The sequence below is a fragment of the Macrosteles quadrilineatus genome, unplaced genomic scaffold (assembly GCF_028750875.1).
Source record: "Macrosteles quadrilineatus isolate MER2022 unplaced genomic scaffold, UCM_ALF_1.0 Scaffold_7__1_contigs__length_78375512, whole genome shotgun sequence".
Lineage (NCBI taxonomy): Eukaryota > Metazoa > Arthropoda > Insecta > Hemiptera > Cicadellidae > Macrosteles > Macrosteles quadrilineatus.
In genome coordinates, this window is record NW_026542600.1 from 8,585,851 (window position 1) to 8,607,261 (window position 21,411).

The window sequence follows — 21,411 nt, forward strand, 5'->3', positions numbered from 1 at the left end:
TACGGAAAGTAATTAAAAGTACATCTAATAACACTTGAAACATTACACTTATACTGTTAATTAAAATAAAATAAAAGAGATGTACTTACTATACAGTAAAAATATATAAAAGATGATGAGTAGTGATCGATTTCGATTGGACACTCCAATCATCATCAGAACTTATAGGCGAATGACCTGAATCTTGAATGGCGTCCCTATTTATATCCTATTGGCTACACCAATAGGATATACACCAATAAATGAACCAAAATAAATAAATTACCAATGAAGGGGGTTTAATTAGGTTGATACAGCGATAGATTCTAGCCAATAGGATATAAGTAGGGACGCCATTCAAGATTCTTGTCACTCGCCTATTGGGTCTGATGACGATTGGAGTGTCCAATCGAAATCGATCACCACTCTTCATCTTTTATACTGTATATATACTTACCGTCTTATGAGTTAACTGTATGTGTAATTTTTTGTTTTAAGTGTTATCAGACGTATTTTTATTTACTTTCCATAAATTTAATAACACGTACAATTATGATTAAGGAATTATTTTACTTATAGTTCTTATGGCTTCGGTGCACGAGGGACGGGTTCAATCCTCGGCAAACAAAAAAGAATTTGAATGTTCAAATCACTTACCCATTAAAACGTTTGAAATTACGATTTCTTCTGACGTAATTAACAAAATGGTCATCATTTTAGGACAGGGCTGGAGAACAATCTTTGTCTGAAAGGTTTTTCTCATTTGCACTTGTTTTAACTCGGGTGCTGAGGGTTAAGCAAGACTAGGAATATCCAAATAATTAATAACACCATAACTAATTCATCTTCTAGTCCATGCACGTAAATAAGCTCAAACATAAATCATTCATGATTGTCCAAGCATGGGGTATGCATCATGCACTGTCTTGTTCCGTCATGCATGCATTCATTTACTTCACTGAAACTACAATTTGCAATTTACAATTTTGAAACTACAATCGACTACACAAATAAAACAAAAAACTTTCAACGATACTTCAACATAACTAATATATTAAAATTAGCTTTGAATGAATGGAAGCTTAACATTATAAACAATAATAAACAATTAATTCGATGAACATCATAAAAGTATGAATGATTCAATTAGGGTTGCAATAAAAATGGTAACGCTGTCTAGAAACTTATGTAAAATAGCTAGTGTAGGGTACTTTAAAAAAATTCAAAACTAACTTTGAAAATAAAACTAAACATATGGGTGATAATTAACAAATAACGTCGACAGCAATCTAATTGGCAAAATTCAAAATAAACCTTCCATAGTGATAAATTAAAAAAAAACCGTAACAAACAATAAATAAAGGAATAATAATCAAATGAATGATGAATGTCAACGATTAAAATATTTATGAAATATGCATATATACATTCTAACTACCATACATATGTTATTCTTGTACACAATTTAGTAACCCTAAGCAACATTACTCCAAATTATGTTCTCGTGTTCTGTTGGGTATTGAGTTTTGGATAATAACTTAGAAATGACACCTTCATAGGTCAGCTGTAGCCTATTGTTTATTCAATGAGAAAATTGTAAAGTGAACTAATTAGAGAGTACACTAAATTATAAAATTATATTTCTTTCCAAAGTGTTGGCTACCGATTCTGCAATGGTTGATGAGACATAACAGATGCTTATGGAATCAAAATGCTAGATTCATAATCACAGTTTAATTAAATCATTCAGAATTGCCAACAAAACAGACAAAATAGACCGTTGTTTAATTAAGTGTGTTTTGTAGTTTTTCAGAATAATTTTTGTTTGTAAGAACAGAAGTTATATTGTATAATGAACTTTATTCATATTTTAAGGTTCAAGTAAAGTTGCACACTTGGTATAGCAAGCAATTAAAGGTAGTTAAATTAAATTCCATATCATTGCAGAAACATTTCAAGAATTAAAACACTTTTCAGACATGTCACCACAACATTTGTTTCCCCTGACGAATGAATCTGAAAGTTGACGCTGGAGTAAAGATACATGAATATTTGACGAGTGGTTTTTGTACCAAGGTTTTATCTAGGGACTGTATCAAATGTGTTGCCATCCGTTTAGTGAAACATCCTTTGTTTGAAATTGTAATTGTATGTTATCTTTGTAGTATAATTTCGTGTTGCTAGTCGATGGCTTGATTACAAATCCATAACAGGGATAATTTGGGTTCACATCTTGGTTCCTGCCACTAAATTGTAATAAATAAATCGTTAACTAGCCATACAATCTACATATTTTACACGGCTATGCCTTGTATTAAATACCTATACTGCCGTGGTAAGCAAAAAGGCCGTATCAACATAAATGACGAATCTGAGAAAATGGATGTTTTGTAAAAGCCAGTCAGAGTCATGTTTTTTCGATTTCTAATTTAACCGGTTGACCGAATTCAATTTTTTTTTTTTCAAACTACTTCTTTTTCAATGTAGGAGACTATGAATATATTTTTATTAATGTATAATGATACATTCATATTTTTTAATCCAGTTACCCTTTTTACTGTTAACGTTTATTATGCCAAAAAGCCGTATCTCAAGTTACCTTTTTTTGGCTTAGGAAAATGTATTTTAAGAAACAAAATTTTCCCATGCCAAAAGGAGGTAGGTTGTGATACGGCTTTTTAGCCTAGTAAACATTAACAGTAAAAAGGGGTCAATCACCAATAAAAGGTACTTAGAATTAAACTAGATATATGAAACTTGGAAAGAAGGTATATCTACATTTATTCTACACGTAAGTTATGCAATATTTGGTAAAGATTAAAAAATATTTACGTATTTTATAAACAGAAAACTGCCGTAAAAAGCTTATTTCATTTTGTTGACCCAGGTCAATCACCAATAAAAGGTACTTAGAATTAAACTATATACATGAAACTTGGAACGAAGGTATATCCACATGTATTCTACACGTATGTTAAATTTGGTAACGATAAATAAATATTTATCTATTTTATTACCTAAAAACCGGCCAAAATAGCTCATTTTATTTTGTTGACCCGGGTCAATCGCCAATAAAAGGTACTTAGAATTAAACTATATACATGAAACTTGGAAAGATGGTATGTCCATATGTATTCTACACGTATGTTAAATTTGGTAACGATTAAAAAAAAATTATCAGTTATACCTTCGTTCCAAGTTTCATGTAAATAGTTTAATTCTAAGTACCTTTTTTAGGCGATTGACCCGGGTCAACAAAATAAAATGAGCTATTTTGGCTGGTTTTTAGTTAATAAAATAGATAAATATTTTTTAATCGTTACCAAATTTAACATACGTGTAGAATACATGTGGATATACCTTCGTTCCAAGTTTCATGTATATAGTTTAATTCTAAGTATCTTTTTTAGGCGATTGACCCGGGTCAACAAAATAAAATGAGCTATTTTGGCCGGTTTTTAGTTAATGAAATAGATAAATATTTTTTAATCGTTACCAAATTTAACATACGTGTAGAATACATGTGGATATACCTTCTTTCCAAGTTTCATATATATAGTTTAATTCTAAGTACCTTTTATTGGTGATTGACCCGGGTCAACAAAATGAAATTAGCTTTTTACAGCAGTTTTTTGTTAATAAAATAGGTAAATATTTTTTAATCGTTAGCAAATTTAACATACGTGTAGAATACATGTGGATATACATTCGTCCCAAGTTTCATGTATATAGCTTAATTCTAAGTACCTTTTATTGGTGATTGACCTGGGTCAACAAAATGAAATAACCTTTTTACGGGAGTTTTCTGTTAATAAAATAGGTAAATATTTTTTAATCGTTACCAAATTTAACATACGTGTAGAATACATGTGGATATACATTCGTCCCAAGTTTCATGTATATAGTTTAATTCTAAGTACCTTTTATTGGTGATTGACCTGGGTCAACAAAATGAAATAAGCTTTTTACGGCAGTTTTCTGTTAATAAAATAGGCAACTATTTTTTAATCGTTAGCAAATGTTACATACGTGTAGAATACATATAGATATCCCTTCTTTCCAAGTTTTATATATATATAGCTTAATTCTAAGTACCTTTTATTGGTGATTGACCCGGGTCAACAAAATGAAATTAGCTTTTTACGGCAGTTTTTTGTTAATAAAATAGGTAAATATATTTTAATTGTTACCAAATTTAACATACGTGTAGAATACATGTGGACATACCTTCGTTCCAAGTTTCATGTATATAGTTTAATTCCAAGTTCTTTTTTTAGGCGATTGACCCGGGTCAACAAAATAAAATTAGCTATTTTGGCCGGTTTTTAGGTAATAAAATAGATAAATATTTATTTATCGTTACCAAATTTAACATACGTGTAGAATACATGTGGATATACCTTCGTTCCAAGTTTCATGTAAATTTCTACATTCAAAGTGGTTTTTTTCTAAATATATTGAATTTGTTGACCCGGGTCAACAAAATAGGGAGTCCCACTGAAAACAGCCTATTGTGATACTTTCCCTCCAAGTTGTTTTTTTGTAAAATTCATTTACCACCTAACAACAAGATATTCATGTGATGCATAGAGTATGTAAAACAGAAATTATAGAAAGTTCTTCAAAATTTAATGTTTTGCTTTCCTATGCATTTTAATGGTAAAATTTTGAAACGTAAGTGGATTTGGGCGAGACTATACTAAGCCAAAAAACAGTAAGGCAGAAATACTATTCCAGAAAGCCGTAACTGTTTTTTGCTTACTGTTTTTTGGCCAAGTAAACCAAAGTTACGGTGTTTTGACTTAGTATTTGCACATTTGTTGGTAGATACGGTAAATAACTAGTTTGATATCTCAAAAATGGCTTGAGATACGGTGTTTTCGCCTACATTTTTGGATTCCTCGACCTTCAAAACACAAAGATTTGCACTTACCTCAAAATGTGATATTTTTGTAGTTACTGCCTTTTAGCTTACGAGGGCAGTATAAAATATTAAGAAAATACAAAACTCTGAGAAAAGAAAAGGAATATACCTGAATTACCTCCCTTGACGTTATGACCAGCTCTTGCTGGATAGAAAGAGTCCAAAATTATTTATAATTAATATATATACATATTTCCAAATTTAATTTTTTTTTGTGGCAGGTTAGATTCGTATTCCAAAAACTTTGTCCAGGGAGTACATGGGCCTTGCCAGCAGCCACTCTCTCAGTTGGTTTTTACAATTTGGGGCTCCAAGTTTTTTCAAGTACAAAAACAAATATTTGACATAACAAACAAATGTAGATTATATATAACAAAGTTTGTTGGAAAATATCGCCTTTACACGAATATGAAACATAGGTTAAATCCTAGCCAACGTAACATAACAAATATGAGAAAAAAAAATTTTGTACAGTGAAGTATTTTTGTACCATTTTTGTAACGCAGAAAATTACAAAAACTCTATGTTCAAAATTGCCATAGAATTGTCATGGAGAAAAAGAAAACTGTTGTGGTTTCCTTGCTTTTTGGATGTATTTTAAAGGAATTTGACAAATGTGCTCATTTTATTCTGTACTATTAACAAACACTTTTCCCCTTTTCCAGCAGCAAGCCTAAGTACTCATTAAATCTAATGTTATTTAAGTGGGGAATAAATTTGACATATTTAGGGAAATATTTTAGTAAACATCTAATCGGGCAAAGGGAAAATCACTTAGTCTGCAGGTTTGCTATGGCGGGGGTATTGGAGAGGGAAAGGTAAAGGTTAGGGAGGAACCATTACCGCATATGCTTCCTCAGGAGCACTGGACTTGACTACACCACTTCCGCATGGGGTTAGGTAGGTGTAATTATTGGAAGTTCAAATTGGAAATGATAGATAATCGGTAGTTGTAGGTGTGAAGTGCAATATCAAACTAATTGATGAATCCTACCAAACAGCTGAACTATATAAATGTAGGTATTATGACTGCTGACCTATTGCTAGTAAAGTAAATCCAACTGAAAATACAAATCCGCATATAACTTAAGAATTGGAAAGTTTAACCTAAAACAGATAAAATGAAATTATATTTATTTCAACAACAATTATTACAAATAACAAGCATAAGAAATAAAATACAGTAAAAGCAATCTAGAAATTATTACTTTATTATTTACTTTTTAAATAAGTTATTGTGACAACGTTGTTATTGAGTTTTCATAAAAATATAATATAGAATATTGATTTACTTATTAATGAATTTCGGGATAAAAAATTAGACTAATAATATAGAACATTTAAGATAGATATAAGTGTTGACTATATGATAATAATGTATTTTATTATGAAGTTTGACCCACTATTAAAATTTTCCGATGTATTTACACACTGTTTAGGAATTAAGAAGATTTCATTTTATTTCACTATTTCTATCATTCCTTTTTAACTTTAGGATTTATTTATTTATTTCAAACACATAGCTCCAATTATAATATTATAAGGATTAGCTGATCAGCACAATCTGGTTTTTACCGGCGCCTTGGATTTGGCTCTATGAGGGAAAATCTTACTTTACATATATTTTGTTCCATTTTTTATTGGTTGATAAAATTTAGTGTTGGAAATTAATATTATTTCTGTTTATTTATAACCCTTAACAATGATATTTTTCTTTAAGTTGCCCAGGAACTTTGAAATTAAATAACTCAATAACTCATTTATTTAGCTAGAACAACGATATGGCCTACATGTATTAGCCAAGTCAAATTTACTAAAACTAACCATTAACTAATTTGTAAAATATACATTAATATTCATGAGGACTGTACGTCAGCGAGAAAGGCGCGGACACTGTAGTAGCCTTTACCCAAGAGAAATTACCTCTAGTGCCTTTTTAAGCATCCCAGATCTGATGTGGATTTGATTTAAAGAGGGAGAGCATTAAACAGTTTGATGGCATTTTAAGGTTGTTGAATGGGCTGGAATTCTCAGATTGAAGGTATTGCGAAGCAGAAAATGGATAGTAAACGAATTTAGTCTACTCGTAGATAATTTAACCCAAACATCTCCTTCAGAATCCTTTCTCTATCAATAAAGAAGTGTAATTAATCACATAATCGTCTTTATTATTCCCGTTAATTTATTTCCTTTTCCAGAAATTCAAAGCCAGAGAAACTTAACAGTTTTCTAACACAAACTCAAGCTTTCGTATTCCAAACTTTAAACTAGAGAAAACACCTTATACAAGTTTAAGAAAAGTCTGAAAGTTTAAAGAAACTTCCTGGAAACACGATTTTTTATTTAAATATTGACCTTTTAATCAGTATTTGAATTTCAACCCCTATATCTCACAAGGTGTACAAGTGCTGGAACGGGTTCAAAGTTATTTTTTGTTTGAAAAGAGTTTTCATTGAAAGTGTAAAAGGTCAAAGGCCCTCATCAGGTTCTTTCATCCTTGACGGGAATATCTTTTAATTCAAACTAAAACATCAAGTTCCTCTCTTCCATCGTTTGGTGCTACTTAATACACAATTTACAATTCAAATTAAGGTTTTTGGTTATTTCATGGAAATGGTAATCAATATTATCTAATAAATACATTTCTAAGGCTGATAATGAAGAATATTATGTATATTCGCAGGTTTTTAACATGCCCTATGTATAGCATGGTGAATAGACTGTTTTTTTTTTGTTTTCATGTTAGATACACCATAATGGAGTTAAAAATGGGGATAAAATGAACAGCTGCTCTAAACTCCCTATTTTTCTCTTGTACATTTAAAGCTGTCGAGAACACAAAACCCTTCTTTCTGTCCTAGTAAGATGTTAAACAAATCAGGCACTGAAGGAATACATTTATTTCAGTACCTAATGTTTTATTGTCAAAAATCATAAGTGAACTTAATGAGTTAACTTTAGATGAAATTTTTAAGGTGGATTTTCAATCGTAAATATATTATGATAAGTCTAAAATATAGTGACGAATAACTTTTAATGAACCATTACAAGGGTAGAATAAAATAATATTACACCAAAATGCTTTTGTATTAATTTATGGAAACAGACTTTTATATTAGTAATAAGAGCTGTAAACTCATCAGATACATTATTAGAACGCAATAATCCCATGTTAATGACATTTGCTAACTTGTTAATACCTCGATCATTATTGTTCTTTCCTTGTATTTATGTTTGGCACCAATCAATTGTATTTTAATGTGTTTCCAATTATTTAGTAGTCACAGTATTAGATGGCTGAAATCCAAATTTCCCCGATCATATTTTTTTTACGTTTTAAATAATTAGATTTTCCTATTTTTTATGTTAGGTATTGTAAGCAGTAGGCCTTCAAATCAATCAAATAAAATTATCCTTTATGGATTTTGTACACAATATACATAAATAGTGTCAATACACACTTAATAATATTATATAAGAGTCAGCGGGAAAAAACCATTTACCTTATAACAGCATTTATTGCATAAAACTTAAATAACTGCTTTTTGAACTATTTGAGGGAAGCTGCAAATTTAATCGAATCAGGCAGGTTACAGTATTATAAAACTAAACACCAGAATAGTGGGGAAAAGATTCTAAAGTTGAAGATTTGTGTTTATGGTATAAAAGGCAGCTTTTGTGTCGGGTATTATAATTATGATTGTCTGAATTAACAGTCAATTTAGAAATATTTTGTTTGATAAATATTAACAAATTATAGATGTACAGACTGGGAAATAAATAAATAAACCAATTGTTCTAGTGAGTCTTTTTTGCAATTTAAAAACTTTTCCCTTTTGTCAGAATTTCCTCAAAAATTTATTACGTAGTTAAAATAGGATAAACATATCCATAGTATACCATCATAAAAGTGGAAACATAAACAGATCTAGAAAGAAAAGGAGTTACAAAATATGCTTTATTTAACTTTTTGATGACGTCTGTTATATGAGTTTTCCACGTTAATTTATGATCTACTGTTATTCATAAATTATAACTGTTATTATTTCTGTTTGTTATTTATTTTTGTTAATATAGTCTATCCTGTTGTTATGGTTATATCTTGTACTTGTACAGAGTTTATTATATTGTTATTTTTCTGCATGTTTTATCTGTTTTCTTGAAGTTTGTTCTGCCTCTTTATTGAAGTTTCACTCGGCTACTGCTTTGCATCATTGTTTTGTTCCTATACTGGTTTTGTTTTTTGAATACTGTATCTCGTTTTGTCAACTTGCTCAGATAGTTTGTTATTTATAGTTGTTACTTATAGTTTGTTATTCATAGTTAGTTATTTATAGTTTGTTATTTATAGTTGTTATTTATCTTTTTATGTCTTGTTTTGAAGTTTTTTTTTCCAGTTTCTTTTTTCACTACTCTTGTACTGACCTGTGATTTTTTTTCTGCTTCTGATGTAAGATTATTGTATTTGCATGTAAAATGGTGCATCCGTTAATAAATAAATAAATAAATAAATAAATAATGTTTATTTTAGTTCAGATCCAGTAAGAGCCATCCACAATTATATAACCGTGTTAATTTCTTCATCATCCTTTATGAAATGTAGAATAAATAGTTTTCTTTGTGTTTATGATTGATTTTGTAAGCAGTTGGCATGAATTATGTTTACCCCAGTTAGATACAGTCAAAGTTGAACTCTAGTTTTGATTTGTATTTTAATTTGATTCGCAAGTCCCATGTCTCCATTGTGTATATTCCAGTTAGCCACAAATTAAGTTTCCCAAAATTCCATGTTCCTTGAAATTTCTTGATCATCATGTATTATGTATTTAAATTGTTTTCTTTGTATTTGTGTTCGGTTTATGAGTAGTATGAGTTTTTACTGTAGTAAAGTTTTTCCATGTTGGTTCCTCGATCATCTATTTAATGAAACAAATAGTTTTCCTTGTGTATGTTTGGTTTTGTAGTCTGATTCCAATTGTGTTTATTCCATTCAGATAATAATCACATAATCCATAATCCCATGTCCTGTTAATCCCTACCCTGGGCTGGTCCTAAGCCTATCCATCCGTCTGTCTACAGTTTCATGTATAACTAATGTTAATCCTACCTGTGCATGCAGATCCAATTTACCAGTACTGTTAATGACTTTACATACTATATACATTTGATTTGTTTTCTGTGCTAATAGCGATTTATCTTTATGCAATTATCACATATCACACACATGAACATTTTTATATATTGACATAAATACTTTCGTAACCACTTTTATAAAAAGAAAAAATTTGCTCTAGGATCATTTTTAATAATTACATGATCCATCTCAAATCATGAATATCACTGAATACTGTCAAAGAAAAATGATTTATGTTTTAGCTAAAGCCGATTATTTAAATCCTGTAGAATGTTCAATGTAGTCAATTTAAATTTATAACTTTGACCCGGGTATCAAAGCTTTAACTAAATCAGATAAATCAATCAAAGTCTGCATTGATTAAAATTCATTTGGTCTTATATTCTGTTTATCATTTGTCTTCACTGAATGCTTTTAACTTAATACCTGTGGTTTTTTATTTCGGTGATTTGTAAATATGTTTTGTGTTCTTCATAGCCTTGTCAACGAAACATATATTTTATTTTTTTCAAACTAGAATTCATACCATTAGTATTGTTAATGTACGTTAAACACTTTTGAAAGCGGTTCAATAACCTCTAATCTTATACGTTTATCTGGAATTGAACCCTACTACACTGAAGTCCGAGTTGTTAGCCACAACTATCAACTTTTCTATTCAGTAATTTTATTTTGTGCCTCACAATTATTTCCTGAAATGTCAGCCAAAATGAAATTCAAGAATATAAATTTAATCATCGATTCTTTTCACTCACTCGTCAATGTAAACAATTCAAAATTAACAATTCATCTGGGCTCAATTTAAAATATTCATTGGCAGGAGAAACTCTATGTTTTTAAACCAAAAAACGTGAATTCACTATTCATGATTATTCCAGTACTGATTTACATTAAACGATTAACTCCATAAAGTAAAAAGGTTTTACCTCATTTCTCCAACTATGATTTCGAGTTTACTTATTCAGTACACTTTTAGACCTGGAAACCATTCTAATTAAAAGCGTTTATGGATTACGGGTCATTTCCTCTCCTACCCACCCCCCTATTTCCTCCCATCACCCCCTACAACTGCCAGTGGGGGAGGGGGAGGGGGAGGATTATTTATTTACGAAAGGATTACAGTTCACGGTGGATTACCAAGGCAGGATCTGTACGACAAAACTAATCCTTTGCCAAACTTCACACCTGAGTAATTGAGATATTTGAGAACTGTTCTCAATGAGAATTTCTCAATGTTGGGTATTACAAACTCTCAGTAATACCATGTAATACTCACCTTGATCAAGTCATAGTCATTCATTCAGTTTTAACAGATTTTGTGAGGGAAATTTGTTTTAGGAACAGCAATAGTTTTATGGTTTTGCAAATTATAATTTTATTATTACATTATAATTTGATTAAATCATTCCTTTCCCCCAATCCTTGTTTGACAAAATAATAAAAATCACAAATCCCAAAATAATAACATAAATATAATTGTATTTTTATACATATGTATAGGCCTACTATGAAAACAAGCGTTGAAAAATTTAATGTTATAGACATTTTTATAAAAGCCAGCAGTATAAAACATAAACAGTCTGTTGTTTCTTGAAAACATAGAATAATGTTCATTTATGGTTCTTAGTGGTATGTTTCTAGAAATGTGTAGCAAACATACAATTTCTCACTCAATGTTTGTATTTATACAAATTTGTTTTTTAAACTTATACGGAAAGTAAATAAAGAGACGTCTTATAACACTTAAAACATATATTTACGCTTATACTGTTACTCACAAGAAGGTAAATATACAAAAAAAGGTGGTAAGTGGTACGTGTTGTATGGTGTTATAAGACGTCTCTTTATTTACTTTCCGTAAATTTAATAACACGTACGATGCTGATCAAGAAGTTATTTAAACTTAAAAAAAAATGAAAAAACCCCAAGCTCTAAAACACAATAGTTACAAGATTTGTCTTGATAATAATGGTTACTGATGTTTTATGATGGTCACAAAGGCCATTCTTTATACAATCCTAGCCTGGAATAAACACACTAAATTAATATAAGCCTACAATTTTATTTTTTTATTAGTCGGCCTAGTTGAATTTTTATTGGTAGTAATCTCCATTAAATTAAAATATGTCCAATATATGTTACACTATCCGTACTATTCTTTGAATTTCTATGATGGCCAGTTTTTTCTAGGACGCTAGGCACGAGCCCGGGATTGTTTTTCACATTACTTCAGGCTAGACCTACGACTTGCGGCATTATCACTTCGATAAAATCCATTGGTTATTTGGCAGGATTTGAACCCGGGACCCCAGGGATTGAAGTCCCACACTCTAACCACTAAACTAGCTCGCTCCCCATGACAGCCCTATATATTAATACTTTGATTGATTACTCCTAGCTTTCACAGGAACTCTCAACTCGTATTTTTGTATATTTAAAAACATGCTAATTATGTAAATTAATCAACTAATTTGCAGATGAAACAATAACACGACGTATGTAATTTATTTATTTATTTCATTCCATACGGAATCACCATGGATACAATTAGATACATAAGACAAATTTTTGTACTATTTTACAAATTATAGTATCTATAACAAAATGAGTTGGAAAAAAGCATTATAGCATAATAGCACCTTTGCAGTTTTGGATTAAACGAAAGTGTCGCAATATCTTTCAAACTTATGTAATATGGATAGTCCCATCTGCAGCCCAGCTTATGACCTTACCCGCCTACCAAATACCTAGTATGCTGTGAATAAGGGTTTAACAATTACAGGTAGAGTTGATTGAGAAGTAAAATAACTTGATCAGCATCGTACTTGTTGTTAAATTACCAAAAAGTACAAAAATACGTCAACTAACATTTTTAATAATATATTTACACTTAAAGTTTACTCACAAGACGGTAAATACATATTCAGATGGTAAGAGGAGATCGACTTTTATTGAACTTTCCAATCGTCATCAGACCCAATAGGCAAATGTAATATCAGAAAATAATATAACTGAAAATATTTTTTTCCAGTGTTGTTTTACGTATTTTTTACTTTCAAATTACATTGATAAACAACACTTGACTAATTAAGAATTAAGATTCTTTTACTAACCTCTAGATCACTTGAATCCCAAATACAATTCAACAATATATCTTCTAAATCTCATGTTTATTTTTATTTTTAGACTTGATAAATTTGGTTTAAAACAGAATTAATTTTTCTTTCATTTTATTATTTTATATTTTTGTGCTTTTAAAATTCGAAAATTCGAGTGGCGGCACGCGGATTGACCCACCTCATTGTCTGTTGGTACCAATTTGTTAATGTAAACAGTTTATGTACTCCTGTAAATTCGGCAAACACTAAACGATGTGCTAATTTTGAATCTACAGGACAGTTGATGAACCACAATAGCTTTAGTACAAAAATGTTGAACATATGTTACGCCATAAGGCACTACGTAAGTAGGTAACATTAACTAGTTGTTTGTAAAGATTCTTATATCAAAACCTTACCTAAAAATAGTATTACCTTTGTCAACAGCTCAATCCGTAGTACTTGGGTTACGGCCGTTTCGGCCTTCCAATGCCATCATCAGATGCATAGTACATTCAGTTTAATCATCGTCGTCAAGGTCAAAACATAAAACACGAACTACATTTAACATCTAACAAAATTACGAAAATTACATCGAACAGACGATACCAGCAGTCTAAACAAGGTGTCGACAAAAAATGTGTTTCGACTGGGGCAGACGAAGCTTACCTGAATCTCCTATTCATTGAATTGTCGAAACGGCTGTAATCTAAGTTACAACAAATTGAGCTGTTGAGCTATGTTAAGTCGAGGCTCAGGGGCTAAAACATAAACTCTAATTCAAACAAATTGACCTGGAAGAGGGCTAGAATGAATTGTTAGTAGCACTATGCTGCAGACCATCATTTTTAATGTTAATAAAACTTCCACTTAGAGTTCAGTGATTAAACTGTCGCGTTAAAAAAAAACTTCAAATTATTTATCTGATTTTAAACTGTGAAACAACAAGTGTATGTTGAACTGTGTGATAATCTCGATTCAATTTCCAGAGATTTCAAGGAAATTAAAGATCAAGTGTCAGATATTTCGGATGTAATATTCGACTTTGGAACTCTGTTTTGTAACACAAACCAAACTACTTGTTCACTCGGATGAAAAGTTTTCACTGTCTTTATTTATACTACCTTAAGTATTAAAATTATACGGTTAAAGACTAACCTTTGAAACTCGTTTACTTGAAAATTCTTTAAGTCAACTTACCCTATTTAGGGTAACGTATTCCTCTTTTTATTTCAGAACGTAAATAGTATTTCTCTTTTCAAACGAAACAATAGCTGTGCAATTTGACCATGAGAGAGTTTTTTTTATATCAAATTATATTTTACCACTGTAAAAAGGAATTTTTAAACTTGAATTAAATATTCTCTGTAAAATATTAATTTGTTTCACACTATACATGTAGCTTTTAGCATCTTGCAATTGATGCAACATATATTTCAGCACCCTATTGTGCTGAACAACATGCCATACAGTGCGTGATGTCAATAATTTATTTCTCAGAATTTGACAAGCACTAAATTTTGAAATAGGCCAGTGAAATATCCTTTAAAGCCATGCATCTTATATTATTTTCTGTATTACATGTAATTTATCATTGTCAACCACTAATTTTGGAAGACTTGAATTTGTTATTTATCGTGTTATTGGTCAGTTATGGTCCCACCTGCTTGATAAAGTTGCACAACGCAAATATTCATATTGCAAATCGTCCAATTTAAAATCATTTTCAAACTCTAATAGCGTAAAATTGTACTTAAATTAGGTGAATATCATGCTTTAAACACCATGGAGTGAGCCTTTAGTAGTCTAGGAGTAGAGCGTGGGGCTTTTTATCTCAAGATCCCGGGTTCAAATCCCGCCAATCGCAAATGGATTATAACTATGTGATACCACGATTCTCTAGGACTAGCCCGAAGTGTAAAACAGTTCCAGGCTAGAACTAGCGTCCTATGGGGGTAAAAATGGATTGGGAAACATTGATTGAACTTTTAGATCCTCTCAACTTCAAAATATCTTTTATGAGTAGCGTTACTACGTGTATTAGAATACATGTATTGTATGTTTCTATGCTAGTACGTGTGTGTATTAGGCTGAACAATCCAGCCTTTTACAGGATTGTTAACAGTGGAAATACGGGCTTTGAGTTAAAAGCCAAACGTTGGTGGAAATGATTAAATATTTCAGTATACGTTCTCAGTGAGGTTTGGATGTTTGCTCAAAGACACGAGAGGGGAAGGGGGAAGGGCACATTCACATTGACTACAGAAGAATGGTTGGTTTAAGGTATTCTTTGTGTAGTCTAGAATAAATAGTCTGCTTTTATTAGACGCATGGTTCAAAGTACTTATTGTATTCGAAGTTTTATTCGATCAATCCATCGTTTCATCTTGTATACATCTGTTGAAATACATCAAATTTTTATATATGACATTTATGTCAAATTCAACTTTTCTTGTGAATCTATATGCAATACGATTTTCTTGATTAGGACCTTATTAATACGAACATCCATTTGACAGCAGTAATAAATTTTACAGAGGTAATTAGGAATGTACCACTGTTTAATACACAGTTTTACTGTGTTTCAACTATTTTTAATTCCATATAAAATGTGACAGGTTTTTCAGGTAAATTGTGTTTCATTGTAATGTATAAATAGGTAACAAAAAGTCCTGTAATCTACTTTCTTTTTTCATTTTAAGTTAATTTCGTTTAATCCGGAAGTTCATTGCCCCGGACGAATTGGATAAATGTGGGCTTACCTTGTTTCAATCTATTTTAATTAAATACTTGTAAATTTAAATGCTGCTTTAATGGATAAATTGTTTGTGAAGATTTCAGCCTTAAATTGGGTTTGTACCTTTAAAATATAAAAAGCATTGATGTAACAAAATAAAAATTCTATAATTTCAAGTATTTTAAAGTTATAAGATGGTTAAAAAATCCAAAATGACGTTTTCCATAATAATTTCAACATTCAATTAGTAAATGTTTATGTTAACTTACAAAATGTTCACACAATGTTTTTTCCAGGTTTTCCGGATGCATCAGATGTAGATTATTCTATTTTCAGGTAAAATTTTGACGTTACTTCCGGTGATGCAATGACATATGACGTCACATCCGGTGCCACCATGATACATAATGTAATGAATCATGTCACCTCCCCTAACTCACACTAAACACGGTCATTTACACAAGTAAAAGACACACGAATACATGGAGATAGAAAACATTGATTGTTGAACTTAGTCAATGGCTTAAAAGATTTTTTAAAAGTTGTCCAGTTGTAATTAGGAATGACGGTTTATTTTATTTAATTGAACGGTAGGCCTACATTACAAAAAAATCGTGTTTACATAATGAAACGATTTTTTAAAATAAGTCGGAGTAACATTCTGCTTTAAAATATAATTTTACCTATAAATGCAAGTATTTTTCCTAGAAATAACGTTAATACGTTGTTTTTGTATATTTCAAAGAGGGTTTTTATCCCCAACCCCTAATTCTTAGTTAATCTATAAATTAAGAGAGTCAAATTATTTTCTTGAATATAACATTTAGTTATCTGAAGTTTAAAAAGTATGCATTCTGCATTTAGGTTCCTTGTTTCCGTTCGGTTGTAAATAATAGTTTTATGATACTAAACTGCTAAACTAGTGGGTTTTTTGTTATTGTTTTCATATTATTTATTTATTGTTGTTGTTTAAATTATTTATTTATTAGTATACCTTTTGTTATTTTGTCAGTTTTTGACTTGTTCGGCTAGGTTTGTCATTGTTATTGTTGTTCGTATTAGATCATTATTATATTGTTGATTTTATTTCTAGTCTATAAGCACAAAATTTGTTATTATTAATCAAGCCATTCTGAGCTGTAATGTTTTGATGTGTAGCTGTAAAATGGAGATGTCCGTTGGAAATAAATAAATACATAAAACGGTTCAAGTTCCCTGCTTCTTGAAATAGTAAACATACATAATTTTATTTTAATAATAGTATATCCTGTGCGTAATATATATAATATTATATAATAAGAAACTCGTAAAGTTTTAAGTGGTAAACCAATATTTTACTAGCTAAAAAAATATTCAATTCTTCGATTACAACATTTGAAGATATGCAATTGTTTTTACTTATTATACATATGCTGATTATGCTATTGTAGCCTATAAAATACATGCTCTATACGTCTATAAACAACTTAAAATTATAGAAAAAAATATTTAAGACATTAATTGCAAAAAGTACTTTAAGAAAAATCTTTTTTTAAATCTATGACTTAAACAAAACACCCAACCAAATCTATCGACGAACCTAATATCTTCCATATCAAACTTGAAAATATTTCTCCACACAACTCGTGGACGATCACCAAATCAATTTTCGCTTTCAAACCATCCTCCGTTTCATCCAATGATAAACAGGTTCGTAACAATACATTTGACAACAATATAACAATACCGAGATCTTTATCCGTCGCCACAGCTGGTCTGTTATTGCCTCTATTGTTTCATTTTCTTTGTTTCAGCTAATGGCTTTTACCAGTGTTTATTCCGTTTGTTGCAAAGATTTTGTTTGAGATTCTCACTCGGAGGGATCTCATTTATTTCCTGTTGAATTAATAAATTTACTTGTTTAGTAGAATCCGTTAGGGAAAAATCTGAAATAAAATAACGAGCTAAAAATTGCAGTGCTTAAGTGACAAATTACAATTGACAAAATACTCCTGCCGCGGCAAACCTGCAGATTGAGTGAATTTACATTTGTCTGATTTGATTTTCACTTTCTATTAAAACAACATTCGGTTTAACTAGCACCTCAAGTTTATTTCTTAGGGAGGATAGTGTGTTTTTTTTTAGTAAAATATTAATGGTTTAGTATAGAATGGATAAATTTGCCAAGTTTGATCAAAATATGTCCATAAATAAGTAAAAAAAAACACGGTTTACTTGTTCTTCATAAGAATAACATGGGAATTTTTAATTTACATTTTTTATGTATTTTTGTGCTGTTGTGACCTGGCTAATGCAAACTGTATTATTTTTATTTTGTCCCAATAAAATTATATGATTTGATTTTATTTTGAATTTTCTCCATAACCAATAACCGTACAAAAATACTTCAAGATACTAAATTATTAGTTTTTTAAGCTATACAAAATTGTTTTGAGAGAAATAAGAAATTAGTTTTAAGTTTTTACGGTCAAAAATAAGAAAAACTTATTTGTTTCATAAAACCCCGTTCTCATGGTCCTATCCTGCTGGTTCGCGAACTCGTTTGAATAAAGTTGGTTTACACGCTTGTGGCAAATTTTATAAAAATCTGATGATTTTTGCTCGAGTTGTCGTGCTAACGCACACACGTGTAATATGCATTTGAACGGATGGTGTTTTTGGCCTCTGGGGACAGCATAACGGAAAAGTAAATAGGTCCCGGGTCTAGGTACTATGTGACCTACGTTAATAGCTTATCCCCTATGGGAAATTTACTAAAATAAATCTATCGTTGAGCCTATTTTTGTAATTTTAATTTGTAAAAACAACTCAACCCCCTTAATGGTGTACGCACAAATGTAAACTAGTAAAAATTTAATATGTAGCCTTTTTCATAATTTAAAAATAGGAACTGGATGTTATGCCAATATGTTATTCTAAAATTATTAATTTACTTGTCAATGTTATTAACATTTACAAAGATATTTGCATACACAATACAATTATCACAAACTAATGGATGCTTTGTAAACCTAAAATTGTAAACCAAGTTTCAAGCTAAGACTTATAAAATGTATTCTACATATAAACTCATATATACCAATTTTACATATAAGGACAGGATGGACACATACGATACTACACTAAACTGTGCGCAAGTGCACAGCTAAAACCAGGAATAAAAATACACGAAAACATAAATTAGATGGTTTAGGAACACACTACACACCCATTAATAATTTAGAAACTATTTACGTTGTCTCAATATACATTATAAACATAATGAAGTAAGCAATAGACTCAACAAAAACAGATTAAAAATCTAATAAGGAATTTCCAATGATAACGACCCAGTACAAAATATGTAGGACGACTATGATCAACAATTCAACAAAACCTAAATAAGTTGCTGAAAAGAGTTGTTTGGTTTGTTATTATTTAGTTCCAAAGCTTACTTTTACTACCCAGATTATTCTATATGTAGCCGTCAGTGGGGGACAGTCATTAGAACACCCCAAATGTGGGTTCCTCCCAGGTTGGGACAAATCCTTACTGCTTGTTCATTGAGGTTTTAGCCCTCCAACTCAAAAGTGGTATTTGAATTCCCTGAAACAGATTACCTCTATGGGTAACCAAATTATGTCAAAAACATTTTGGTGGAAGGGGTGGAGCCATCTCAGTGATTTTGTTTCATACAACACTACAACATAATGTGTTGTAGTTATTTTACAGGCTATTGTTATGGTAAATAAAATGTCATCGATTCGATCGTGAGAAAAGTTAGGGGATTTTTTTATATTTTGAAACTGAACAAAGTTATCCTTTATCATTGGGCTTTTAATAAATGGTTCTGGCTAATGAAACAGCTGATCTTATCCAGTAACCAAGCAACACAGGTTATTATTCATTATTATTATTTCATCTAATTTATTTTATTCATAAATAAATAGCTATCATCTTATTTAATTATATAATAATTCTTTGCTCTTATTTGGGTTAAAATACGCACCCAAGTGGCGTCCCCGACTCAATGGGTAATAATATTGCACCCTTATGAGTTTTCACAAAAAAAATATCAAATTTCCTAAACTTTAATTGTTTGCTTTTCCTATAACGATGAGGTAAATTTCGTATATTTGAAGTGAATGAGAAACTTCCAAAGGATGTTTTGACTTTTTTAAATCATTAGGCGAATGACCTTTATTAGCCTATTGGTTCTGATGATGATTGAAGTGTCCAACTGAAATCGATCACCACCTACCATCTTTTATAGTATGAGTATATATGTATTTTCAATCCCTGATGATTGTTTTAAGTGACATTATACGTATTTGTATGTACTTTCAGTAAAATTTCAACACCTTCAAACTGGTCAAGAAGTAATTTAACCTAGATACATTAATCGATTTTCTTAAAGATGCATTTATACAGCATTTTCAGCATGAATGTAAACTTAGTGGATTTCTGCCAAAAAGAAAGTACCTAAGGAAAACATGAAAGTTGTACATAAAGTTTAAATTTTTTCATCCAAACAGTTACTTACTAAAGTACTGATACAAAAATCCAAATATCTATAAATATATCAAAACCTTTCTCTAACTACACACATAGTGTTTAATTGAGTTAATAACCTCTATAACAGGTTACGTAACTTGACGTCCACAATTCCACAGTCGAACTTATGTTGATTAGTTTCGGCTACTAAGTAGTACTTTTTAAAACAGAACGTTAAATTTCATTCATTGAATGTCGTCAATTTTTTTTAAACAACATTCAATGAATGAAATTTAACGTTCTGTTTTGAAAATTACTATTTAGTAGTCGAAACTAATAAACAGAAGTTCGACTGAGGTATTGTGGACGTCAAGGTACGTAATAATAATTGATTACCAATTCCGGAAGACTTCAACATGAATGTCCTTTCTAAATCATAATATTTTCAATAACCTTTTTGTTTTTTGGGTAATCAAAATATCCAAATCATAATTTTTTTCAATGGGGTCGCATTTGATATTCAAAACCCAGATCAGAGGTTTTTACAGTGGTTGTTTTTGTTTCCGCCGCTCTGGATACTTTCAACTATGAGTCAGAGTCTCGCGTGCTTCGGTGCATGCAGTTCATTTTTATTCCATCGAGAAACGTAATCCATAAAATGAGTTTGCTCGTTTCGCTTTAAAAATTAATTAATCTTTTCATGGTAACCATTCGTAATGTGAACCTTTTAGAAAGCATTGACAAATCAGTTTTAAGTAGTCATATTTTACAAAAATTTGTGTAACAATTTATCAATTCATTTATTTATTTATTCCACGGCAATGTCATTTACAACTCGACATACATCTGATATAATCAATGTTAATTGTATAATTAGATACTTCTAGATACATAATATGGTTGGTTTCGATAACAATGTCAATGAAATTTCCTGTAGGAGGCATTCAATAACAGAGAAAAAATTTGGTTTATACATAAAAAGAGATAACAAGTTAATAAATCGTAACATAACAACATTAATCGTTAACATTTCAAAAACAATACCAGTACAAAAGTAGTTAACAAC

The 21,411-nt window shown here is 30.4% G+C and overlaps 1 protein-coding gene across 1 annotated transcript in view; it reads left to right on the forward strand.

The window, feature by feature from the left end:
- The window catches only part of LOC128998601 (uncharacterized), a 163,078-nt gene that overhangs the window by 94,342 nt on the left and 47,325 nt on the right, over positions 1 to 21,411 (forward strand). The window lies entirely within an intron of this gene.